Source organism: Acomys minous, assembly GCF_964271855.1.
Source record: "Acomys minous genome assembly, chromosome: 6".
Taxonomy (NCBI): domain Eukaryota; kingdom Metazoa; phylum Chordata; class Mammalia; order Rodentia; family Muridae; genus Acomys; species Acomys minous.
The window spans coordinates 108,635,399-108,661,170 of record NC_140487.1 but is presented as its reverse complement, the minus strand read 5'-3'; the positions used below and the strand labels follow the sequence as shown (position 1 = coordinate 108,661,170).

The 25,772-nt window shown below is 55.4% G+C and overlaps 1 protein-coding gene across 9 annotated transcripts in view; it reads right to left on the bottom strand.

Annotated features, from left to right (window-relative positions):
* AHDC1 (AT-hook DNA binding motif containing 1) overlaps positions 1-14,956 on the bottom strand; it is a 68,664-nt gene extending 53,708 nt beyond the window's left edge. Inside the window, exons 1-3 of one of the 9 annotated variants that reach the window (XM_084787899.1) lie at positions 14,805-14,948; positions 14,372-14,503; positions 14,041-14,135 (exon numbers count right to left, since the gene is read on the bottom strand). The gene's annotated coding sequence lies outside the window, so the exon portion shown is untranslated. The other 8 variants (XM_084787896.1, XM_084787900.1, XM_084787898.1 and 5 more) reach the window with 8 other exon arrangements.
* Positions 14,957-25,772: the final 10,816 nt, after the last annotated feature.

The following is a 25,772-nucleotide window of genomic DNA, read 5'->3' as shown; positions in this document are numbered from 1 at the left end:
GGTCCGGGTGGCCTTACTCTGAAGACACACTATTTGAAAGCCGGGGATCTGAGGCTCTGGTGTATCTGAGCGTGTGCCAATGTGTCTCTGCGTGAGCCGCTCTGTGTATTGTATGTAGCACAGCAATGCTCTGTGTGTGTGACACTGTGGATGTGTGTGTGTGTCTGTACCTCTGCGTGTGGGTGTCTGTGTGTGTGTGTGTGTGTGTGTGTGTGTGTGTTGGGTGTGAGGGGTTTGTCACAGACTAGTGAGCAAGTTAATCTCAGACTCCGTGACACGTGGAATAAAATCACGCTCCCATAATGGGATCATTCGTCTTCCTGTCCAGGGAGAGAACCAGACTCTTCGCCCTCCACCCTGGGGGCGCCAGTGGGGCCAGGGCCAGCCCCCAGCCCCCACTCAGGCCCCTTCAGGCCCTTGGCACCCTACCCCCACCCCTCCTCTGCTGCAACAGGCTCATTCGGCCTCCAGAGTGCCCTGGTGCCCACTGTGGACTGGGCAAGGCTCCAGGACATGTGACTGGGCCTTAGAGGCCTGTCCTGGGCCCCCCCCAGTCCCACCCACTGCCAAGGAGGGCTCTGCCCCAGATGGGAGAGGGGGGGTGCAGGAAGGAATCTTTGAGCCCCTCCTCCTCCTACTCCTCCCGGAGGGGAGGGATGAGGCAGGCCCCGCCGGGATTTTCCATCTCAGCAACAAGATTCCTAGTGAGCAGGCTGAGGGGTTTGGCAGGGCGCCTGCTGGAGACCCGCCCTCACCCGCCAGGACGCCTGGGTCCCCAAGGCCTAGCAGCAACGGGTTCCCTGGGGAGCTGGGAGGGCCCCAGAACTCCAGCCTACAGTTGCCTGGGCCTGTGGGAAAGAAAGCCAGACCCCTGCCTTCCAACCAAAGATGGCTCCCCAGCTGCCCCCCCCACCCCACCCCCCCACCAGGCAAACCACCACCCTTCCTCTGGCCTCCTTGAAGCCTGCTTTCCCAGGCCAGCTACCAAACACCGCCCTGGCCTGACCTCAACACACACTCTGCTTGGGTTCTAAGGCTCCCTCCAGGTCTCAGGGCTTACAGGGCAGGGTAGCACTTCTCTTCTCAAGTCTTGGCTGGGGGGTGGGGGTGGGAGGGGCGGGTGAGGTCCCTCAGGCCAAGCTTATTTATGAGCCTTGCATCTGTGAAATCCTCTTGGTCTCGGCTCTCCTTCTGGTCTGAGCTGAGAGGTACCAGCTGGGGAAACTGAGGGAAATAAAGCCCCTCTCCCACCGCTGCCCGTCACAAGGCCTCTTCATTTTTTTCCCTCAGCAGTGGTGCACCTCTGCTTTCCCCCCACAAGCGAGCGCAACGTCAGAGGGGTGAGCCTCCATCAGAGGGCGAAGAGAACGGGCAGGTGGGCTCTCTCAACTCCCAGCACCGTGGGGACGGGCAGCTGGAGAGTAGGTTTGGTAAGGGATTAACGGTTGAAGAGGAACCAAAGGCGCCAAGACTTACGAGCTTCATTCTCCCTCAAATTCCCCTCCATGTCCCCCAGTCCCAGCCTGGTCCCTCCAGGGTTGTGCTGTGGCCCCAGGCCAATGTCAAGGCCCCAACCCATCCATCAGCTGTTGCCAGGGAGTTTCCAACCCAGCAGGTACCAAAGGGAGGGGCTTAACTGACACTAGGGGCTCAGATGGATGGGAGGGGGCATGGCCCCAAAGAGTCAGCCAACAACCCCGCACCCTCCCAAGAGTGGAGGGGGGGCTCCAAACCTCTAGGGAAGAAACTAGGAGGAGGTACCTCCCAGGCCTGTTGCCACTCTAAGCCCCACCCTTTCAACAGGCCCAAAGGCCTGGGATCCTTGAGAGGCCCTACAAGCTCATTGGGGTGTGTGACCTTGGGTGGCTTCTATTCCTCTCTGGGCCCCACCACACACTACAGGAAGTGGCTCTGACAGACCAGGTATTCTCCATTTAGCTCAGCCCCTTCAACACTAAGCCCTGCCCTCTTCTCCAGTGCAAGAAAGTCCACAGAATCTGGGCCACATGGGGTGAGGTGGCTGAGGCAAACCAGCTGAAAGTGACTGAAGTCATCCAAGCCAGTGAGTGCTAAAGACCCAAGATTATTATCCCCCCTAGATCCATGTATCTGAGGCTCTGGTAGAGGGGTAGAGTCTGCCTGCACAAGGCTTGAATTCCACCTCCCCCCCCAACCCCCCCAACCCCCCCCCAGACATGGTTTCTCTATGTCCTGAACTCATTTGGTAGACCAGGCTGACCTTGGAACTCACAGAGAGTCCCCCTGCCTCTGCCTCCAGAGTGCTGGGATTAAGGGCCTGCGCCACCACCGACCAGTTTACAAGGCTTGAATTTTACTGACTAGAGTGGTGGCTAAGAGGACAAGCTCTGGGGACCCGAGGGAGTTAAAGTCCCAGCTCTGCCACTAACTTGCTGTGTGAATTCCCTCATCCTCTCTGGGTCTCAGGCGTTGCATCTGTAAGATGGGGTTGCGAAGCCTCCCGCACAGGACTGTTGAGTCCAGCCGAGTAAGCGCAACCACATCGCAGTGCCTGACACACAGTGGGTGCTTCATGCCATATTAACATAAATCCAAGTGGCTAGAGGCGAAGGAGGAGGGAATCCAGATGTGGCTGGAGGATTAAGCCAAGCTTCTCCTTGTGCTAGGTTTTGACCTCAGATCCTTAGCCCAGGAAGGCCAGCCAAATTCTTGGAAGCCCCCCAACTGTCTCCCCTATTCATTAAAGGCCTCTCATTAGTGAGCCCGGGCACCTGCCCCTCCATGCGTAATAAGTCTCATTAGTATCTTAGCCCCAAGCTCTGAGCCCAGAGTCTATATGTGTGCACACACGCATGAGGGTGGGGAGGGGGGCCGCAACAGGCCACCAGCCAGGAGACAGCATCCTCACCAACCACACCCCCCTGCCTGTCATCCACAGGGCCCGTCACCACCCAGCTTGTCACCTGCCTGCCTCACACCCGCACCACCTGTCACCCACCCAGGCTTGTCACCCACCCAGCCCATCACCTGCACCACCTGTCACCCACCCAGCCTGTCACTGAAGCCGCCTGACAGGCATCTGGGTGGGGGACAGGAGATGGGAAGAGAAGCCCACAGAGGTGTAGAGAGCTGGGGGCCCCAGAGACCCTGTGGGACCCCCACTTCTACACGGCATCCTGCAGTATCTCCATGGCAACCTCTCAGCCGCAACCACTTTCCCAAACATCCCCCGCCTGCCCCCCCCCCAAGGCCCTGCTCTTAGCTGAGCTGAGGCTGAGAAGAGCCTGAGTGACAGCAGAATGGGGCAGGAAGGAGGGGGTTCATCTACTGGATGGCCTTGGCCATCTTTTCCGCCCTTGGACTCGGTTACTCCATCTGCAAAATGGATGGGGCCGGAAGGTGAGGCCTTTGGAGAGCAGGCCTGGATTGGCTGAGCTGACTGCCAGTTAGCCCGTGAAAGCTGGGAGGTGGGACAAAAGGGGGAGGAGGAGGCGGGGGATTCTGGGCTCTTCCATAGTCCTTTGCCAAGGTCCCACAGCCCAGAGTGGCTAAAGGCACCACACTGCATGACCCAAGGTGACTAGGGGCAGGCTTGGCTCTCACCATTGAGCTGCATTATTCATGGAAGTGGAGCTGCAGCTGGGTTCTGGCCCTCTAGGGACCCGTGCCATGCTGGGATGGTGAGGACGGCACGGTTGCCTCCTCAGGAGAGGACTTGGGAGTCCCTGGTTCCCTTCAGGGCTGGCTGACTGGGGCAGAGGCTGCAGTGGCCATGGCCCTGCTGTCTGTCCCTCCCTACCTCACCCGCTCCCCAACCTCCTCTCCCCTCCTCCAGGCGGGCAGGGGTAGGATTACTTCTGCATGACTGCCCACTCCACAGGGTTCCGAGACCCTCCTGCCTGCAGCAATCTTTAAAATTCCTCCAGCCCAACCTCTCTTTCCCCGTTTCATTCGTTCGTTCTCCCTGCAGCGAATGCTCTGGAGTGTACCGCAGTGTACCTACTGCTGCTGTGCTGCTGCCACCACCACCGACACCACTACCGAGCAAGCAGGGGCTCGCTTGTGCCCAAGGACAAAGATGGACCCATCCTCATGGTCCAGCCCCACATCCCTCAGACCCTCCCCCTGCCCCCCCCCACCATACCCCCACCCCTCGCCTCCTGCCCTTGGTACTGACCCAATCCCACAGACCACAGTTACCACTGTGGGTCAGGCATACCAGCTGTACCAAGGTGGATGGGCCGTAGGTGCAAACACACCTGGTGACACTTGGAGTGCCTGTCCGTGTCTAGAGTGCCAGACCCTGGCTGCTCCATCTCAGCCAATGACTCCTTTCCCCATCTCACCAATCCCTGCTACCCACAGGGTGGGCAGAACAGCTAGGTCAAGCTAGTGCCTGTGACTCCCAAGGGCACAAAGGCAGGAGATGGATCCCTCTGAAATCTGTAAGGCCCTAATGTAGCCTGCAACCTAGGATCCGCTAAACTGGGGCCTAGGCAATGTTTTGGGGACCTCTCCCACAACAATATAGCTGTTTCCTTTTAGGATTTGGGGGTCAGGGATGTCCTCAATGAGCCTTCTCTCAGCAAGAGCTACCAAGGACCCTCAGGAAATAAGTGAGTTGGTGGGGGGAGATGTAATACACACACACACACACACACACACACACACACACACACACACCTCCATCCCTAAAGCAGGCAGAAGCAGCTCGGGCTCTAAATCACTCTCCTCATGCTGCCCTCTGAGGCGGATTCTGTGCATCTGTAATTAGGGGGTGGAACAGATGGTGGAGATTCCGTTTAAAATCATGCATCTAGTAAAGTAACCTTCACTGTCGGAACTGACTGCCAGGGAGACCAGGCCCCACAGCCTAGATCTGTGGGGGGCTTATCAAGCCAGCACTCTCCCACCATCCCTTTCCCAAAGCCCTGTCCCTCTCAGGTATTGGGGGTGGGGGGAACCTCTGACAGGGTTGCGAGGTGGGAGTAACTTCCCTTACACCCTCCTCCCCCCCCCACCCCCCACATGCATGCCAGAGCCCAGGCGAAGCTAAGGCGCTCAAAGAGTTCTTGGCTGAGAGTGCAGGGTGACCAAGTGCCAAGTGGCTCTGCCTTAGTCCCCAAAGGGGCTCAACTCTCCAAAGCTTAGGCCAGAGAGTGTCCCACAGCCCAGGATCTGGGGGGCGGCTCTGAACCAGATGTCCAGTCTCACTGTCCAGGAATGAAAGGCCTGGGGCAGTGAGGGTTGGAGACGGCTCCCCAGGCAGAGGAGGCTCTGGGAAGTGGAGGAGGCTTGGGCAGCAGACAGAGAGCAATGCGTGTGAAAAGGCAAGGCTGTCTGGGGGTAAGGAGCCAAGTGGGGGAGGGTGTGGTGGAATGTGTGGCTGGTGGGAGTGAGGGCTGCAGAAGAAATGAGGCTGAGAAGCAGGGTGTGTGACAGGGTGTCATGGGGGTGCCGGGGAAGCTGAGCAGCTACATGTGAGCTGGAAGGAGCGAATGGGTCGGGGCAGTGACTGGGCAAGGCCGTGCATGTTACAGACGAGCAGAGTGTGTGTTCGGAGAAAGGTGTAGGAGCAGCCTTGTGCCTTTCCAGGGTTGAGCCTAGAATCAGAGCCAGGCTAAGTCTTGGGGGGGGAGCCCCGCTAGGGCTAAAGCAGGGCTGCCTAGGAAAGTGTGGGAGCCGGGGAGGGGTGTGAATGCGTGCACATGCCTGCTGAGGAAGGCACTAGGAGCTCTGAGGGCCTTGGGAGGTACACAGGAGCTGACGCGAGGAGGTGTAGGGGTTCCCACCTGTCTGTAGGCTGTCAGGCTTTAGCTGGGGGTAAACGTGTGTGTGTGTGTGTGTGTGTGTGTGTGTGTGTGTGTGTGTGTGTGTGTGTGTGTGAAGATGCTGGACGTGAAATCTGTGCACATGAGGGCTGTAAGCAGGTCTTGGGTGTATCTGGTAACGTGTTGGGCCTGGAGAAGGTTCCGATGCGCTTGGGAGTGTGGTAGAAGCGTGTGTGTTGGGGTGACTAGAAGTCACTAGAAAAAATTAGGGCTTGGTGACATGCTAGGACCGCACTGTATCTGGAAAGAGGATGTAGCAGTGTTTCTGGACAGGTTACGGTGAAGGGAACGGGGATATAAGGTGTGGAAGTGTCGGAGCTAAGAAGAAAGGCTGCGGGTCTGAAGACGTAGCAGGGCTGCACTGGGCTACAGAGGCTGTGTCTGGGGAGATGCCAGCAGCCTTAGGACAAGCATGGGCCCCTGGTGTCGGAGATGCTGGAGCCGAACCAGGCTCCCAGTGTTTGGGGAGGGGTTGCAGCTACAAGGGTAACTGTGTGGTGTTTGTACTGGACTGGGGGGGGGCGTGTTGGCTATGCGCACGTGAGACAGTTGGCTATCAAGGAGGTGTTGGTGCTGAGTGCTTGTGTGTAGAAGTGCTGGGGTTCTGTGTCTGTAGGTATGCTTGGAGTTGTCGGGGCTCTGAGCATATACGGGGGGCACCGGGGTTGCAGTTAGGGGGTCCTGTGCTCAGAGAGCTATTAGGAACTAACCGCATGGTGAGAGGAAGGGGGACAGGCCTCTGTGAAGACGAAAGATAGAGAGCCCTAGCCTTTGCTCAGGGGTTCACCTGTGGGGACTGCTCCCCTAAAAACCGTCTGCTGTGGGGTAGCTGCCCACCTGTACTGGGACCACACTGTTGAGACAGGCAGGTCCATCTGGCTCTACGAGAAGAGCTACCTCCTGGATCCCTGGGGGGGGTCGGGGTCGGGGTTGGGGTTGGAGTGGGGGGGGGTGCAGCAGTCTCAGCTCACCCATCTGCTTTCAGATGGTCCAAGCAGAAGCCTCCACAAAGCTGCCTGGAGGGCGTCACTGTGTTTGAAGAGGCTGGGGGTGGGGAGAACTGCACAGGAACAGTCCTTATGGAGGCCTCTTTGAAAAACCACTGCCGCCAGGCAAGAGGAAGCAGGACGGGGACGGGCATGTCTGTCCCTGGGCTGTCTGTGAGGGTCAGTGCCCAGCTGCAAGGCCCCTTGTAGACCTTCTCATGTTTTTATGCTGATGGGCCCCATCCAGGTAGCACTAAGGCCTTGAAAACACCCATCCAAGCCGGGAAAAGAGGCACAGCTATAATCTCCCCTATGCACGCCCCCTGAGTTCAGACACACGCACACACGCACGCACGCACGCACGCACGCACACTCTTCCACATACAACACGTACCACACCACTGCACCCTCACATATGCAGCTCCTCCGCAGGCCCCTGACTGAACCTTCAGACATAGGCGCACAGCATCAAGCTACTTGTCTCTGTGAAAGCCAGGACAGCCACACACCATCTTGTCAAGGCAACCTAAGTCAAGGTTCCTTTTTTTTTTTTCCTTCTTCTTTTCCTTTCTTTCTTTCTTTCTTTGGTAACACTGGAAACTGAACCCCGAGATCTTGTGCGTGCTAGGAAAATGCCCCATCACCAAGCTATACAGCCCCTCTGCACACATCCTCACCCCATAAACTTAGCATCCACACTGAAGCCTGCCAAGCAGTTACCACACACATACCCCGGCTCACGTGTGCGCGCTCGGTCTTTCTCACATGCTCCATGACAGACTGATGCGTGTTCATGTTTGTGTGCACACGCACCCCCTTTCCCACTCCCCCGGACCACCTTTGTGTCCAGGTTATTCCCCCTGCCTACCCACTGCATCAGAGTAGGGGAGCCCCTCTGTGCTCAGGCACGACTCTCACTGTATGTTGTCAGGGTTTGAGTTGCGGCAACACATCCTGAGACCTCGCCATCATAGGCCTGTGTGTCACCACCTGGACTGCTAAGGATGTTACAGGCCAAGAAGCAGAACGGATGCAAAGCTGAAAGCACCAAGTCACAGAAGGTGCCAGTACGTACAGGTGGGAGTGTAGGGGAGCACGTTTACACAAAGGAGACCTCCTCCAGGGAGTTGGTGAGCGTGGAGGGACCTTTCCTGAGAGACAAGAGAGCCGTGTGTGTTTCTGGGGGGGGGGGGGGACGGTCAGAAGGACCCTCTCAGCAATCCCCCCTTCCAATAGAAGAGCAGAGGGGAGGGGCCTCCACAGGGCTTTGCTCTCTCTCCCTCTCTCACTGACCTCTTTTAGCAGCTGGAAACTGAGGGGGGGTAGGGGGCTGGAAGGAATGGAGACTTGGCTGGCCTGGGGGTTTGGGGAGGGACGAGGCAGAAAACACCTTCCAGATTCTCATCAAATTCCTGTTTGTGGTTTGTAGCCTCCAGTCAGTCTCAGCGTGTGTCTCTCTCTCTCTCTCTCTCTCTCCCTCCCTCTGCCCCCCCCCCCCGGGTTTCCCCCTTTCTTTATCTCTTCCTGTTTCTCAGTCTCTCCTCATCATTCTCTTTGCTTAACCTGTCTCTTTGGCCTTTCCATTCTTCTCACTCCTCTCTCTGCCAGCACCTCTGTCTGTCCATCTCTCCCTGTCCTAGTCCATATGTCCGTCTCTCTCGGTCTGTCTGTGCGTGGGTGTCTCTGTCCATCTGTTCTACCATCCATCTGTCTGTGTTAATCCTTCTAAAGGTACCTAGTCTGTCTCTGTCTCTCTCTGTCTCTGTCTCTGTCTCTGTCTCTGTCTCTGTCTCTGTCTCTGTCTCTCTCTCTCTCTCTCTCTCTCTCTCTCTCAACCTCCTCCAGGTCAGCGAAGGCCTCCCCTGGCTCAGAAGGTGGAGAGGGGCTATAGACCTGCAGCTTCTGGCTTCAGTAGCATCTGGGCTAAATGGGGGAGCTGGGGCAATGCCAGCTGCCGAAGTGGCCCCTCCCCTAGGCTCCCAGGCCAAGGACCCCAGAGCAGAAATAAGAGTGAAGGCACGGCTTTATCTGCCAGCGGGTCAAGCGGGGGGGGGGGGGGGGGCAGGGGGCAGAGGAGCAGGGGGAGGGTCTCACTCTACCCTCCCTTCACTATCCTCCCAAGTCCACCTTCCTTAATGGCCTAGCCAATGGGAGGGACACTGCTCCTGGGAGAGGGAAAGGCTAGCCCTAAAGGGAAGGAGGGGCTGGGAGCCAGGGCTTCCTGTCAGCTGGGCAGGAGAGGCTCTTTCCCTCCTCCTTTCCAGGCAGTCTCTGGGGACCCCCTCCTTCTCTGGTCCCAGCTCCAGGCACTAGGGGCTATACTGACAGCTCCTGTCAGTTCTGTGAGGCCATTTCTACCTCCTATCTACCTGAAGGATATGGGGTGGGATGATGAATCACGCCAGTGTCGCCCCAGAAACAGCAGAGGTTGGTTTGGATGATGTGTAGCGCTGGTCCAGTCTAGGCACTGACCATCCTGAGAGGCACAGAGCAATGTACCTACCACAGCCAGATCAGCACCTACCCCTCCATACACACACACACACACACACACACACACACACACACACACAGTGCCTTAACGCCACCGCCCACTCCCCAGTCCCTACTGCAGTGGCACACACCCAGAGATCGGCTGCCGACCGTGCATTCCCAGCAGGCTCCAACAGTGCCCCAGCACCCAGCCGTCATCTTGAGACCACACCTCCCAACATTCTTCCAGGCCTCTGCGTTCACTCCACTCCCTCTTCCAACAGCTCACAGTTCAAGTCCCATAATTGACCGGGGGCGGTGGGGGGGGGGCAGATGGTGTGGGGACGGGACATGAGGCAGAAGAGGAAGACATTGGGAGGACACTATCATCCTCTTGAGACCCTGGGGTCAGATCAGCAATGAGACTCAACAGAGTTGCAGAAAGAACAGAATATGGCTCCTTCCTGACCCACCTCAGGCAAAGTCCATATTGGCTGCACCCTGTAGTGTCGTTGGGCTGGGGCCAGGGGCTGGCTGCCTCCCTCTCTCCTCAGCTCTCCTTGCCCCTGGCTGGGCGCTCTCTCTCTCTCTCTCTCTCTCTCTCTCTCTCTCTCTCTCTCTCTCTCTCTCTCTCTCTCTCTCCCCTTCAGAGCACCCCTCCCTGCCCTCTCCCTCCAAGCGCTGGCTCTCACATCCTCAGCTCTTGGAAGCCTGACTCACTGTTTCCCCTCCTCTCTCCCCTCCCTCCCTCACTCTTCTGGCAGCAGTGCCTCCCCCTCCCCTGAGGGGGCTCTGGCCACAAGGGTGCCTGCCTGCTCTTCTCCCCAGGCTCCAGGCCCCCTTTGGGCCAAGGCGGCCCCCTGCAGCTCATCTAGTTCTGCAGCTACAGCGAGGTAGGCTACGGGAGCCTGTGTCCCAGGCTGGCCTTGCCACACTAGCACTATCTGTGACTCTGGGCAAGCAACTCCCTCTCTGGATTTGGATTCCTTCTGTCAAGCACCAGGTGGGGGTGAGGGTGGGTTGTCCCAATGGAAGATGACGCACCTTTGGGGTGCTAAAGTCCCCCACTTTTATAACTTGGGTGTCTCCTAGCACAGGGTACCTACCAACCTGTGGAGTGTGCCACCTAGCCCAGGCCCCGCCCACAGGTCCCAAGAACTCAGCTCAGCTCCCAGACACCTGAGAAGGACGGAGAGGGAAGGCTGCTCTGAGGCTGGAAGGGTTAGTCAAGACCCCTGGAATCCCCCCCACCCGGCGCCCACGCCCCCTTTATTCCCTCTTCTCTTTCCCACCTGGCCTCCCCACTTCCCAGAGACAGTTGTACTTATCTTTCTGCCAGAAAAACAATCCTAGCACTCAATCATGGTGCGGGGGACTGCAGTGCCTCCTTGAGTCTGGCTAAAGGATAGAGGCGGTGGGGTGTGCCTGGGCTCTCTGAGGTTCCTGGGGTCCAGCACCCAGCTCTGAGATTCTGGCACTCCTTGCCTATTTTCCTTCCCCCTCTCTTCAATGGCTTCAGCCTCTCTCTTTCCTTCTCCCTCTCTTCAGCTGCATGTGGCTGTCTGGGTGGGCCCCCCTCACCCCCCCCCCCGCACTCTTGGGGGGGGGGGGCGCATCTGCTGGCATTAGCAACAGTATTACCCTTGGTTCATCTAGCAGTCCCCAGTCCACCACACCTAAGCTGTGCCCTTTCTCTCCATCCCAGGAGAGCCCGGCCACCAGAGACAGAGCTTGGCTCTATCCCATAATAGTGCATCTGCTTGACCTCACCCAGCCAGACCAGAAGGGCCAGGGCATCTGGCACACAGACATGGCACCCCCTGGTCTTGGGAGGCTTGCAGAAGACACGGAGCTCACTCACGCTCCCCCCCCAACATACATACATACACACACACACACACACACACACACACACACACATGCACACATGTAACCCTGGGGGTTGGAGGGGAAATGACCAAATCCAGGTTTGCTTGGAGGAAAGCCCTGTCCCATGGGCAGCAGTGGCATCCCTCTGGGGCACCCACCGGAACTGTCTTCTTCCAGGAATGGTCTGCCTCAGTCACAATCAGGTAGAGCCCCTGCCCCTTAACACCTTCCAGAATCCGAGTTTATACCTCTAACTGAGTAAACAAGAGACCTCTCCCTGCCAAGAACAAACGCCCACCCACCCCCACTTTGCCCGCCCCCCCACCCCCTCATCACCAAAGGCCCTACCAGTTGGGATGGGGAACAGTACAAAATAATCCCAGAAGCCTCACACACTAAAACTGAGAAACTAAACTGTTCGCTCACATTACCTGGGGGTGTCAGGGGCTCCCTGACCCCGAGACTTTGTTCCAGACACCACCCCCCCCCAGCCCAACAAGCATAATAAAACAGCAAAGTCTTTCTCTATGACAACAGACTTCTCCAAGCCCAGCACTCCTTCCGTCACTACCTCAGCCATAGATCACATTAAAAACTCACAGAGGGCAACTTAAACACATCACATTTGTTTCTCTCTATATTATTTCAAAAGTAACGGCATTAAAAATGGATTTTAGTACAGAAAATAAATATCAGCACGTGGGCCTGGAGCCCAGGCGGAGGAGAAAGCCCACCAGGGGGAATGTCCCCAAGGGCTTAGGCACAACTTAGGCACTGGCCAGGGAGGTGGCAGAGTGGTCAAATGGCACCCTGGAGATTCCTGGGGAGGGGGCAATGTCTGCCTTCCCTGGGGCACCTGCTCCAATGCCAGACCAGGTGGGAGATGAGTCACAGGTTTGGGTTGATGCCCATGGCCTCCCAAAGCTTATACCCTCACAAGTCACTGCCACCTCCGGAGGGTGGGAGCTCTGGGACCAGAAGTTTACCAATCTCTGGGGGTTACTCCAACTATTGACACAGGGGAAATGAATTCAACTTACTATCCAGTTTGATTTTCCATTACAATAAAAATAAATATACATCTGCTCAAAGGAAGGAGATAACAAGTGGCATGCATGTGCTACCTCGAGGGTCCCCCCACAGCTGAACACCGCAACCGAGCCTGCCTGCTCCCCCGGGCCAGGCGTGGGGGGCGGGGAAGGGTTGGGGGGTGGACACACTGGTAATCTTTCACTTACAGCCCTGGCTCACACAGCCACACACACCGGGCCACACTGAACAGGAACAAGTCAACAATAGAAACACCCTAAATGCCCCTGGCAGGACTCTGCCCAGGCCTGGGCTCATGCCCCTGCCCTGCCAGAGGCAACAGCAAGAGCGGACAGAATGTGGCCACCCTGACCCGGAGGCAAAGCTTGTCCTCACACCCTGAGCTCAGCCCAGGGAGCTGGGGCCAAGTCCCGCCTGACACCAACTGGTCCAGCGGGAAACGCCTGCCCAGCCAGACAGGCACAGGCCCCCCAAGGGTCCCTCCTTGTGCTCAGGGACCAGGCTGGTGCAGCCCAGCCCTGCCTCCCAGGGTGACGCCTGGGCCCAAATTCATCTGGCCCTGCCAGACAGGCACTGGTGCAGAACCGAGGGCACCAGGCTCAGCCCCTCCCAGCCCAGCCCCAGGGCCCCCAAGCTGGGAGGGAGGGGAGACTCCCCACCCCTCCACATCTGGCCCTGGCCCCTAGGGTCTGCGGTAGAGAATTCCCGCCCCCGCTTCTCTCCCTCCTCCTGCTCTGTGCGATCTGTGCCCGCTGCCCGCCTCAGGGACAGCCCCAGCTCCCGCCTCCGGCCAGCAAGGCCCACATCCTTCCTCCCTCAGCTGGCCCCTTTGCCTGGCAGGAGGCTGGGGGGTCAGGCTGCTGGGGAACCCTCCCCCCAGCTCCCATCAGTCCTCGTCCCCAGCCCCAAACTCTAGGTTGCTGTCCCTTTTCCTGTACAACAGGAAACAAGGTTATTTCCTAGTCTCAGAGCCAGCCCCCTGCCCCTCTGGCTCTGCCCGGGGACCCAGACCCAGCCAGGGAAGGCGCCCTCGGCCAGAAAGCAGAGATTCAACGGCTCACCCCAGCTCTCGACCTAGGGGGCTGACAGCTGTCACTCAGCACCCCACCCCCTGGGAAAGAGGGGGCCCCGATTCAATCAGAGCCCTAGAGGAAACGTATTGATAGGCGATTATTTATTTATTTATGCAAAAGTGAGCCGACTTTGTTCGCCAGGTAACCGGGCACGCGGCCCAACCCCTCTGGCCAGGCCGACCCCAAATCCCTCCTCCGCCCCACACCCCCTCCGGGTCATTAGGTCCCCGCCCCTCAACTCCCAGAGCGCCAGCAGAACCTTGGGATTTGGGGGCTGAAGGGGAGGGGCTCCTCCCTCCGCAGTCTCCCCCTTTCCCAGCGCCTATCCTAAAATCCAGCCTTGTTCTCCGCTCCCACGGTCCCCCTACATCCCACCCCCCCACATTCTCAGCAAGCTGGAGAGCAAATTGCAGTTTTAAATCCAAAGGCGGAGGGAGGGGGAAGGAGGAGGGGGTGCGCGGCAGCGCTGGGCGCGCACCTCGCCCCCGAGCCGGGGGAGCCGCGGGGCGGCCAGGAAACCCGAGAACCCCCCCTCCCCGCCCCCCCTCCCCGTCCACCTCCCCCTCCCCCTTCCCGGCGCTGCCTGCCAGGCTTCGAGCCGAGCCCAGCCGAGCCGCGGGCCCCGGTGGAAACAAAGACCGATCGCACCGCGGGCACCGCAGCCACGGGGTCCGGCGGACCGGACTGGGGGCGCTGGGCCCCCCCTCAGTGCGCTGCACAAAAGAGCCTGGCCGGCCGGTCCCCAGCGGCGTCTAGAGCTGGGCAGGAGGCGCTACTTACCGGAGTGCTTGGCTGCCGGCTCCGTGGGTCCGAGCCAGACGAAGGGTTTTGGGGGGCGTCTATCTTCCGCCGGCGGCAGCGACGCGGGCGCCCGGCTGCTGGGAAGAGGAGTCGTAGAGGAGCCCTGAGCCGCCTGCCGTCGCTGACAGCATGGCTCGCGCCTTGGCTCACATTCTCCGCCGCTAACTCCGCTGGACACGGCCCCCAGCTCCCGCGGCGCCCCCCACCACCACGATCACTCCTTCGCTATCTGCGCCCCACTCGCTCCCCCAGCCGCGCACACACTCTCACAGCCCTGGACACCCCCGCCCCCAACCCCCCAATTGCAAACCTGGGAGGGAAGGCGCCCCGCGTAGTCCTCCTGCTCCTCCTCCGCCGCCCTCCTCCCTCCCGCTCTGTCTGTCTGTCTGTTTGTCTGCCTGTCTCTATTTCTCGCTCTCTCTGCCTTTCTCTGCTCTCCGAGCTGGGTGGGAAAAGGAAATGAGGACAGAAAGCAGACGCTGGCTTTGGGTGGTGGTAGCTGGATTCCCTCTCTCCCTCCCTCCTCCCTCCTCCCCTCCCTCCTCCTGCCTTCTGCTCTCTCCGCTGTGAGCGGGGCTGAGCGCAGCCTGGCGGGTGGCTCGCTCTGCCCGCCCGCCCGCCTGTCTGTCTGTCTGGTCTGCCTCGCTCGCTCCCTCCCTCCGTCTCTCGCCCTCGCCCTGCCTGCCTGCCTGCCTCTCTCCGTCTCCGCCGCCGCCGCCGCTGCCTCTGCGAGCTCGCCTTACCTTCGCTGCTCACCATCCGGAACCCCAGGGGGGAGCGCGCGCAGAGCACGCCGGGACTTGTAGTCTCCGTTCGGCCGCTTCGCGCGCTGTGCGGGCGGGGCCGCTCCGGCTGCTCCGACGGCGCGGCCGGGAGCCGACCCTGTTCCTGTGTCCCCTTCTCCGGGATGAGTCCCGTTTTATCTAGGATTGCTGATCCTCCTTAAGGGTTAGGAACATTCCCGGCGTTCCGAGGCCCTTACTCTGGGCTCTAGCTGCGCCAAGGTTGCGAGTGGTAGCGCAGGGGCGGGGTCTGAGAATGGAATGAGTGGTATAGGGCATCATAGGATGAGCCAAAAGGGCTGCGACTTTCTGGGGTGTCCCAAACACGTTGAGGGGAGCCTTGGAGAGAAGAGAGGACCGACACTCTAAATTTGGGGACGTTTTTCCTTTCGGAAGAGACTTCTGGGGCGAGAAAAGCCTTTCTGGAAAACTCAGCCCTGGACTTACTTCTTCCATCGCCTACTTTTTGTTGTCGTCTACGGGCGGCGAGGGCGCAAAAATCCTGGACAATCCATAAATACCAGGCTCCCTCCCGAATTTGAACAACTGTTTGTAAGCTGAATTCAACAGTTCTTCAGCTCCTGCTGCGGCGTGGGGGTTGGGCTCAGCACTTTTCACCTACCTCCCTCAGGTCACATCTGTTCTCCAGCCCCTGGCTCCGGGGGGCCCCCTGCCTTGCCTATCCCACAGATGGCAATGTGCGCCTCTGAGGAAGGCTTTGTTACCCCCAGGGAGGTGGCTGGACAGCCCTGAGAGGAGAACTGCCGCGGCTGCCATTTACTGAGCACCCGAGCACCACAGGGCCCTTGAGCCTTGCAACGACCCTACAAGACCGTACTGCTATTTTAGATAAAAAAAAGCGTTCTGAAGCCCAGGTGTCCTAATTAGCAAGTGGTGGATCTAGGATCTGGCTAATTTCAAAGCTCACCCCTGGGCGGTAGCAGAAAGAGGTGATCCCCTATATTCTCCCCTCTATGGCTGACCTTTTCCTGCGTCTGTGTGTCCTCCCTTGCCACTTCAGCAGGCAAGTGTTAGCTGGGGTTTGCAAGAGAAACGGATGAATAATGCATGGCCACTGCCCTGTGACATGGCGACATGGCTACTGACTGGTTCTGAGCAGAGCACCTCATGGCAGTGTCTGGTGTCTGACGCTCCTTTGCCCCGTGCCTGCTGGCTTAGTCCTTCTTGCTCCATGTCTGAAGCGCCTCTAGCAATGCTTTTTTACTCCCAGGTCTGCCTGTTTCCGATGCCTTCTTTGGTCTTACAGGGTAGTAGCTAGTGAACATACGTCAAAAGTAGACGGTGGCCGGGCAGAGGTGGCGCATGCCTTTAATCCCAGGACAGGACACCGGAGACAGAGGCAGGCAGGTTGCTGTGAGTTCGAGGCCAGGCTGGTCTACAAAGTGATTCCAGGACATCCAAGGCTACACAGAGAAACCCTGTCTCGAAAAAACAAAAAAAAACAACAAAAAAAAAACACAGAAAACAAAAGTAGATAGCGACGTTACACTAACTACAGCACATTCTCACAACCTCCGTACCTCCCAAGCCCCTGTAGAACAAATGGAAAAATTTCCAGAAAACAAGGAACAGGAGAGGCCAAAGGCTCTAAAAAGCGGACCCAGTGATGTGACATCCTGGTTCATGTAACCAGCTGAAGAGGTCTCTTTAGGGGCAGCTTCTCTAGCAGACAAGGTAACCCCAGGAGTTGATTATGATAAGGTCAAGTATAAATGAAAGCACAGGTACTTTAGAATGCTTTTGTAGCTTCAAATGCCAACGGCGAGGTGATCACAAACAGACGACATTTTTAGTGTCTTGCCATAGCTGCCGCCACCCACAGCGCAGACTTTAACATCGAGGAAGAGAGCTAGAGACATTCAGGTCCCCCAGTCTTTATGTCCCCCCACCCCCACCCCTTACCACCCTGAGGATCTACTTCAGGCTAGGAAGACCCTTACTGTTTGAATTAAATTTAAGGAGAGGATGGGATGGGGTGATAGAGGAGGTAGAGAGACCCAGGAACAGTGGGACGAATTGGAGTTCGGGAAAAGCATGCACAGAGGGAGAAGGAAAGCTAGTTTGATGATGAAAGAGAAACAAACAGAAAATCAGAATTTTCCAAGTGTGCCCCCCACGCTCTCCAAACTGCTAAAGAAGTAGTGAGCTGCCTCAAAATGTTGCAGATTCCTGGGAACGGAGCACAGCAGAGTTTCCTGGAATTTGGGGGACAGGTTTTTTCCGATGGAACCCTTTCCAAAGTATGTTGGGGGTTCCCCCCTGCCCCCCCCCAAAAAAAAAAAAAAAAAAAAACCACTCGGGAAATATTATGTAGGGTGCTGCTGCCACCTAGTGTCCAATCTCCATCTCTGCTGCAGCAACCTAAACCGATGAGAGCAGAGAGTCTATGGGAGCTTCTCCATCTCTTTCTGGACTCATCTTCCTCCAACCACTTTTGTTTCCATGGAAGCAAAACCTGGTATATTCAGACCCCAGGAAATACTGATGAAAGCCCAGATAAAACTGTGGGTACCTAAGGTTTTAGATGCCACTTAAACTGGGACCCAGGCACACCTGATCTTGCCTTTTATTTGTTGTGCCTTAACTGGTCAGAGGTTCGGGTTCCTGTAAGTAAAATAGACTCAGCTTGAGAGCAACTTAACAAATAGAAGTAAAGTGATTTGAAAACTACACTGGGTATGGTGGTCTACGCCTGTAATCCCAGCACAGGGGAAGTGGAAGCAGGGGACCAGGAATTCAAGGTCATCTTCACTTATACAGATACACAAGGCCAGCCTGGACTTATGTAAGACCCTCTTCTAGAAAATAATAATAATGATGATGATGATGATGATGATGATGATGATGATGCTTTGAAAACTGGCAAGGCACAGGAGAGATTATTTAGCCATCTCTGTGAGTTCGAGGGCAGCCTGGTTTACAAAATGAGTCCAGGACAGCCAAGGCCACACAGAGAAACCCTGTCTCTGGGGGGTGGGGGGGTGGACTGCAATGGTTGACAAGTCCCTGGGATTCATGGAAAGGGGGCAGGGACTGATGGGTGCCCCCCTCTCTGAATACAGTGGGTTCTGGGGCTTCTTGAGGGGAGGTCTAGAGTGTTAGAGAGTAATTCAATCTAGTCCATGTAAGAAGAAACTGAGCTTTCCTGAACTTTTCTGAGAACTGAGCTTGCCGATCCAAGAACCAGAGGGCCCACTGGACTGACGCCATCAGGTCCCCGCTTTACTCTTCCTTTGGATGACACAGCTAGAGCTAGGGCCCAGGAGATTGGGGAAGCAGGAAGCCCCCTCTCCCCATGAAGACTCAGGCCTCCAGGCCCCCCTTAGCCCTCCTTCTAAGCCCAGGCTCTCTCCCACATTCCTCCAGGCAACAGGAAACCCCAGCTGCAGCCCAGACTTCAAACAGCTCCTCCCTCTGGGGCAGGGGGTGTGGGAGGAGAGGCCAGAGGCCACAGGGCAAAGGTCAGCTTTGTTCCTGCCAGAGGTGGTGAGGGACCTGGAGAAGACAGAGGGGGCAGGGTAAGGCCCTTGAGAGCCACACTGCATGTGCGTAAATTCCAGGGCCCATCAGGAGGTACAAGGTCCTGGCTCTCTCTCTCTCCCTGTGTCTTTGGGGTAAATGTGTGTCCTTGGCTTTGCCTCCCGTTATCTCTCTAACTGTAGGTCAGCACATTGTTGTCTGTCTGTGAGTGCTTAGCCTGGGACACCGCTGATAAGTCTGTAGGTGTTATCAAATATATTGATACGCCGCGCTCACAGGCCTGGTCAAGCTATGTTATGCGTCCTAGGACTGTGACCTAGTGTGTTTCTGTGTGTTCGGAATGGGTATCCTCCTGCCTCATCTCCTGTTGGCCTTGTTTACTTACTCCCATGTTCAAAACTCTACAGTGGCTGGACGTAGCGGCTCATGCCTGTAATCCCCGCACTGGTCCTCAGGAGGCTGGAGGTGAGTTTGAAGCTAGATTACTACATAGATCCAAGCCAGTCTGGAGCAGCCTGGTCCAGAGTGTGAGGCCACGCCTCAAAAGCAAAACAAGGGGCTGGAGAGATGGCTCAGGGGTTAAGAGCACTGGATGCTCTTCCAGAGGTCCTGAGTTCAATTCCACATGGTGGCTCACAACCATCTATAACGTGATCTAATGTCCCACCCATTCTGGCATGCAGGCAGAACACTGTATACAAAGTAAATAAATAAATCTTAAAACAAAAACAAAAACAGGTGCCGGAGGCATAGATCACAGGCTTATAGCTGTTCTAGAGGACCACAGTTCAAGTCCCAGCACCCACATCAGGTAGTCCGCCACCGACTGTGACTTCAGCTCCAGAGAGTGGCATGCCTTTGACATCCACAGGCACTGTGTGTATTGTGTAGACACACACACACACACATACACACACACACACACACACACACACAGAGTTTTTTGGGTTTTGGTCTTTTGAAATAGGGTCTCTCTGTGTAACAGCTCTAGCACCTGGAATTCACTCTATAGACCAGGCTAGCCTCGAACTCACGGTGATCCACCTGCCTCTGCCTCCCAAGTGCTGGGATTAAAGGTTTGTAGCCGGGTGTGGTGGCGCATGCCTTTAATCCCAGCACTCGGGAGGCAGAGGCAGGCAGATCGCTGTGAGTTCGATGCCAGCCTGGTCTACAAAGTGAGTCCAGGACAGCTAAGGCTACACAGAGAAACCCTGTCTTGGGGGGGGGGGAGCCTTGTGCCACCACTGCCTGGAACATTCACACAGTTTTTTAAACTCCACAAAACTCTACTTTGTCCTTTAAACCTGTTGCCCAAGGGTTAGACTCCCACCCAAGTGTATGGCTGACCAGAATCCTACCTACTTCACCATCTTTATTTTCAGGCACTAACTCAATGATAATGGTAGCGTTCTCCAGTCATGCCTACCTAGTTGTATTTGCCAGCAGTTTCACTTCCTACCTCTGAGTTCACTTAATTCTGTCTCTTGCTTCTGCTTCTCCTCTTCCCCTTCCTCTTCTTCTTCTTCCTCCATCCTCCTCCTCCTTCTTCTAAGTTTATTTTTGGGGAGGGGTAATTGGTTTTTTGAGACAGGGTTTCTCTGTGTAGCCTTGGCTGTCCTGAACTCACTTTGTAGACCAGGCTGGTCTTGAACTCACAGTGATCCACCTGCCTCTGCCTCCTGAGTGCTGGGATTAAAGGGCACAACCCCTAGCATGTTTTGTTTTTTATTTTTTGCCTGTTTATTTTTTATTATTAATATTTTAAATATTTATTTTATTTATTGCTTATGTATACAATGTTTTGCCTGCATGTACACCTGCACACCAGAAGAAGGCACCAGATTTCATTATAGATGGTTTTGAGCAACCACCTGGTGGCTGGGATTTGAACTCAGGACTTTTGAAAGAACAGTCAGTGCTCTTAACTTCTGAGCCATCTCTCTAGCCGTGGTTTTGTTTGTTTGTTTGTTTGTTTGTTTTTTAAGTGTGGTGCTTTGATACAGGGTTTCAAATAGCTCAGGCAAGCCTAAAACTCACAAGGTAGTTGAGGATGAGCATGAATTCTTTTTTTTTTTTTTCCTGAGACAGGATTTCTCTGTGTAGCCTCAGCTGTCCTGGCTCCCTTTGTAGACCAGGCTGGTCTTGAACTCACAGTGATCCGCCTGCCTCTGCCTCTTGAGTGCTGGGACTAAAGGCGTGCGCCACCAAGCTGGCTGAGCATGAATTCTTGATTCTCCTGCCTCCACCTCCCAAGTGCTGGAATCACAGGCTTGCTGCAGCAAGCGGCTCCTCCCTGTTCCTTCTCTTCTCTTCTCTTCTCTTCTCTTCTCTCTCTCTCTCTCTCTCTCTCTCTCTCTCTCTCTCTCTCTCTCTCCATATGTAGCCCAAGTTCACCTGAAATTCACAATCCTCAAATGCTAGCATATGCCACCATGCCTGGTTCCACCTCCCCCTTTTAATCTGCATTAAATTTTTCGTGTGCATTGGTGTTTTGCTTGTATATATGTGCACCATGTGCATGCCTGGTGCTCTTGGGGGTCAGAAAAGGGCATTGGATCCCCTGGAACTAAATAACATCTGCTTGTGAGCTGCCACGTGCATTCTGGGAATGCAACCTCCGTCCTCTGGAAGAGCAGGCAGCTCTTAACTGCTGAGCCCACTCTCCAGCCTCAGTTGTTTATCTTTGTTTTTGTTTTGTTTTGGTGTTTTTTTTTTTTTGACAGGCTTACTATGTGACTTATCTAGTTCTGTAGATCAGGCTAGCCTGGAACTCAGAGAGAGCAGCCTCCTGCCTCTGTCTCTCAGAGCACTGGAATTAAACTTGCCTGCTTTTATTTTTTTGTTTCCTCTGAAAAGTTCCCGCCCACACCTCTTGTGGTGATTCATGCCTTCAATTCCAGCACTTGGGAGGCAGAGGCAGGCAGATGCCTGTGAATTCGAGGCCAGCCTAGTCTACATAGAGAGGGTGCAGGATGGTCAGATCTGTATAGGGAAACCCTGGTCTTGGAAAAAGGAAAAAGAAAAATTCCCACCCAATGAGTTTGGATCCTCCTCTGTTCCCCAGTACACCCCCAAAATTGTCATTTTCTCTAGCTCAGCTCTGAACCCTTTTACCATTAGATTTTGTGTACCTTGAGAACGGGACTTGAGACCTGACAACCCACCACCCCACCCAGCCAAAAAAGTTTCCCTTAATTTTGGGTGTAGTTCTGAAAGCTTCCACTAGGTGGAGGGCAAGCATCACTGCAGGGCCATCCAGGCCGCGTGGGTGATAAGGGTGGGTGATAAGCTTAGAGGGAGAGAGGCTTCCTAACTGTTCCAGGGACAGAGTGGACAGAGGAGTCACCCAGTTCAGCTTTGGCACAGCGGGACTCAGCAAAGTCTCCTCTAATGTGTCCTGGACTCCCAGATGATTTCTTTCTGCCTTTCGGGAGCCATGACCCTTGGTTTCCTGCTTCCTCTGTCTTCTGAGCTCTCAGCCTTTGACTGAATGAGCCTCCGTCTGCTATACCTCTGGGCCTTTGCATGTGTTATTCTTTCAACCAGGATTACCTCATTCTCCTGTTTCACACGTACTCCGGGGAATCTCCCTGAGCTCCTCCACTGGCCTCGCTGCTGTGTTGTTTACTGTTATGCTTCCGGGACAAGACCAGCCAAACGGAGGCAACACTAAATGCACACAAAATAGCCAACCAGGGTGGCAGATGCCTGTAGCCCTGACCCGTGGGGAGCAACAGGAGGATTCTGAGTTCAAGGCCACCCTGGACTATATAGACCAGGTCCATCTCAAACCAGCAACAACAGCAAAGAGAGAACTAAATCCTCCCAAAACTACAAACAAACAGCACAAATAGGGGTGTATATAAAGTTATCAACTTACTAGGTTGGTTTTTGTTTGGTTGGGTTTGGCTTTTTTGGTTTTTCCAGACAGGGTTTCTCTGTGTAGCCCTGGCTGTCAAGGACTCACTTTGTAAACCAGGCTGGCTTAGAACTCACAGCGATCTGCCTGCCTCTGCCTCCGCTGCAGTGCTGGGATTAAAGGCGTGTGCCACCGCACCTGGCTAGGTTGGGTTATTTATTTATTTTTACTTATACCTTATGTATGCCTACATGAGTTGATGTGTTCGTGTGAGTGTCGGCCCCTCAGAAGCCAGAGAACATTAAATCAATCACCTGAAACTACGGTTCCAGGCAGCTAGTGAGTCTCCAGATGTGGGTGCTGGCATTTGAGGCCAGGTCCTTCGGGAGAGCAGTAAGCATTTTTTTGTTTGTTTGTTTGTTTTCGAGACAAGGTTTCTCTGGGTAGCCTTGGCTGTCCTGGACTCACTCTGTAGACCAGGCTGGCCTCGAACTCACAGAGATCCGCCTGCCTCTGCTTCCCGAGTGCTGGGATTACAGGCTTGTGCCACCCAGCCCGGCCCGCAGTAAGCACTCTTAAACCTGGAGCCATCTCTCTAGGCCCAATTGAGTGCAATCAGCAGCAATTACGGAGATACTCTGGGTGCATCTCCATAGCCTCCCGGGGGGGGGGGGGTCAGTATTACATTTTTCCATACAGTTCTATTAAAGGGGTGTGGCAGTGGACCCCATCAGTCTTAGAGTTCAAACCCACACTCCGTCATCTCACGGTATGACCTTGGGCAAGGGTCAGAGCCTTCATTCCCTCCTTTGTAAATGGTTGTAATCTCAGGTTGCTGCAGAGCTTTGTGGCGAGGATCCAATTAGACCGCGCAAACGAAACACCTTGCACCAGTCAATTAGGTGCCCTCCCCCAGCATGAACTTGGAAATAAAATTGCCCTCAGAGTCTTAAGCCAGTCAAATCTCCACACCACGGGGAGGAGAAGAGCCAGGTGGGGGAGTGAATGCGGCGGGAGAGATGGTTTTGTCAACTGACTGAAGAGTGTTGTGCATGGTGCAGGCTGCAATCAAGGTGACCGGCTGGCTCGTAATCTCGGGGAGGCAAGGAGAGGGGATGTGACTGAGGTGGAGAGAGCTGTAGTTTAATCAATTGCATTGTGCTCTGTCTGGAGGGAAGAGAAGGCGGCACTGAAATGGGGGTGCTAGGGAGGTTCATCCAGCTGCTCTGGAGGGAGTGCCCGGGAACCTGAAGAGCTAGCGGCAAGGGGCCTGGAGAACCCTAGATGGTTCACCGCACTGCTGGGCTTTCACGGGAGGATCCTCGCGGGCCGGGAGCAGCAGGCGGGGCCCCAGGAGGCAGACAAGAATACCCTGGTTCCAGGAAAGGGCTGCGGAGGAGGAGTACGAAATCTGGGGTCAGAGACTTCGTCTCAGTTCCCTGATCCGCCACTTAATGTCCTGGACACCTTCAAAACCCTGACTTACGCTGGACATGATGGGACATGCCTGTGATCCAGCACCAGGGAACCGGAGCCAGAGAGAGAGAGAGAGAGAGAGAGAGAGAGAGAGAGAGAGAGAGAGAGAGAGAGAGAGAGAGAGAGAGAGAGAGAGAGAGAGAGGCCTACCTCAAAAGGGGCGGGGGGGGGGGGGGCTCGCGGTGTCAGAACAGCCGCCTGTTTTCCTAGGTTACGTGAGGTTGAAATGGCAGCTTGCCCTTAGCAGGACACCTGGCCCAGAGTCAACATCCTGTAAATGCCAGTGACAGACAGCTGATGTGTATTAAACATTTAATGCTGCTTCACAGATGAGCAAGCTGGAGCTTGACGAAATTAAAAAAATAAAAATAAAAATGTTGCATAGGACCACAGAGCCGCAGGAGTCACTGCAGGAAGCACAGCCCTGGAGTTTACAACCCTAAGTGTTTACTCCATGGCAGGAAGAAGGAAGTGCTACCTTCTGGCTCCTCCATCAGGCTCTTGTGGATTCGGTTGGCTTGGAGACAATGGCCTCAAGGAGCTGTGGTGCAGAGCTACCATCCTGTGACACCTGGGCTGTCCCCTTCTTTTTGTTTGTTCTTCCAGACGGAGTTTCTCTGTTAACAAAGCACTGGCTGTCCTGGACTCGCTTTGTAGACCAGGCTGGCCTCGACTTCACAGCCATCCACCTGCCTCTGCCTCCCGAGTGCTGGGATTGAAGGCGTGCGCCACCACGCCCAGGCCCAGCCTCTCCATCTCTTTTTTTTCTTCTTCTTCTTCTTCTTCTTCTTCTTCTTCTTCTTCTTCTTCTTCTTCTTCTTCTTCTTCTTCTCCATCTTTTGATTCCATTCAAAAACCTCTAGTATGGATCTGGTCACAGGGAACTCTCAGTAAACGCCACCTTGCCCCCTTTACACACACACACACACACACACACACACACTTTTTTTAAAAAGTGTTTATTTGTGCTCATAGGTGTTTTGCCTGCATATATATCTGTGTGAGGGTGTCAGATCTCGGAGTTACAGTTGTGAGCTGCCATGTAGGTGCTGGGAACTGAACCCGGATCCTCTAGAAGAGCAGTCAGCACTCTTAACCACTGAGCCATCTCTCCAGCCCCCAAGACACACCCTTTCCAAAGCCCAGAGGTAGTTAAGTACAGTGAAGGGGCCATGGGCTTCGTGTAGGATCAGCTCTGCCCCATGCATCTGGGTGGCGCAGGCACGTATGTAGCCCATGGGCCTCGGGTTTTTTTTTTTTTATTCATAGAGAACAGTCTCAGCATTAGATTACGTGGGGGAAGGAGAGAAACACGCTTTCTCACTATTATCCCTAGCCGTCCTGAAATTCACTGTGTAGACTAGGCTGGCCTCAGACACATGTGTTTGCTTCTGCCTCCCGAGGGCTGGCGCTAAAGGTGCGTGCCACCATGCCCCAGTCAGTTTAATACATTAAACTGGGCGTGGTGGTGCATCTGTAAAATGCTGACATTTTGGGAGGTGAAGGTCATTCCTGGCTATGTGAAGAGTATGAGGCCAGCCATGTCCAGGGTTATAGGAGGCCCATGCCCCCCCTTTTTTTTTAATTACAAAGTTAAGCTATTATTATTTGTTTATTATTTCTTCACCAGAGAGAACTCCTCCAGGACAGGGGTAAATCTCGCTCATTTTCTGTACGCCCAGGCTCCTGCTCAGTGAAGGGCCTATCAGAGTTGATTCTTAGTGACTGCCCGGTGCATCAGTGGCTCCCCACTCCCCGGCTCTCCTCCTCCTCTTCCGCCATCAATAAAGTCAGAGGGCCAATAAGTTATTTCCTGATAGGAGAGGCAGGGGGTCCATATTCCCTGCTCTTCTGGTTTCCAAACAGAGGCATGTCAGCGGCCAGTTTTGCCGATTAAGACCCAGGGAGTCCGTGAAGGATTGCCTGCCACCCCGGATCCCAGCTAGTAGGTGCGCCCAGGCACTATACTAATTAAACTTCCAAAGGACTCCAAAAGCTCCTGAGGTAGGGAAGGGACCCGCCCGCCCCTCCCTTACCCCCCCCCCCACACACACAGTGAGATCCTAGGAGCTAAGACTCTTTCCTTCCCCCTC